General features: G+C 41.2%; 1 non-coding gene across 1 annotated transcript; it reads right to left on the minus strand.

The window, feature by feature from the left end:
- Window positions 1–264: 264 nt before the first annotated feature.
- Window positions 265–367, minus strand: LOC123690034. The gene has a single exon (XR_006750870.1). It is a non-coding gene; the product is annotated as a U6atac minor spliceosomal RNA (small nuclear RNA).
- Window positions 368–575: the final 208 nt, after the last annotated feature.

Below are 575 nucleotides of genomic sequence, written 5' to 3' on the forward strand. Positions count from 1 at the left end.
TAATATAATGTTTGTAATCGAAATCTCATTTAAAAAGTTTTATTATATCGCTTGTATACTTTTGTTTATGTGTAATTATTAACGCATTGTTCATTTGTATAGGAGGCTCCATGACGTCAATAAACAAAACTATAAATAAAAGCCTTCAAGAAAAGAGCGTACTAATTCCTAAAGTCCGGGAACGCACTCGCGAGCCCTTTGGCATTGAGTGTCCATGGGCGGCGGTATCAGGTGAGCCTCCTGCCCGATTGTCCCCTGTTTCATAAAAAAAGACAGTTGAGAAATGTGTACAAGTTGTGCCTTAACCATTTTGTGTGTTACATCCTTGTGAAAAGGAGTGGTAACTGTTTCTCCTTTTAAAAGATACAATTGGCAGGAGACCTAAGATTTTGGTTTGTTTTGTTTTATAGTCTTATTACCGCTGGAGGAGGCAGAAGGAGTCTACATCGCATTAAGTCTCGTATTTCATCTCGCTCCAAGTCTTTCCAGCTCGTGTAAGGCTCCAGGTTGGCCTGGAACGGCCACGGTTCCACTTTCCTCGTGGGTTCCAATCAAGCGCCTACTTGGGAAAATGG

Source organism: Pieris rapae, chromosome 19 (assembly GCF_905147795.1).
Source record: "Pieris rapae chromosome 19, ilPieRapa1.1, whole genome shotgun sequence".
Classification (NCBI taxonomy): Eukaryota; Metazoa; Arthropoda; class Insecta; order Lepidoptera; family Pieridae; genus Pieris; species Pieris rapae.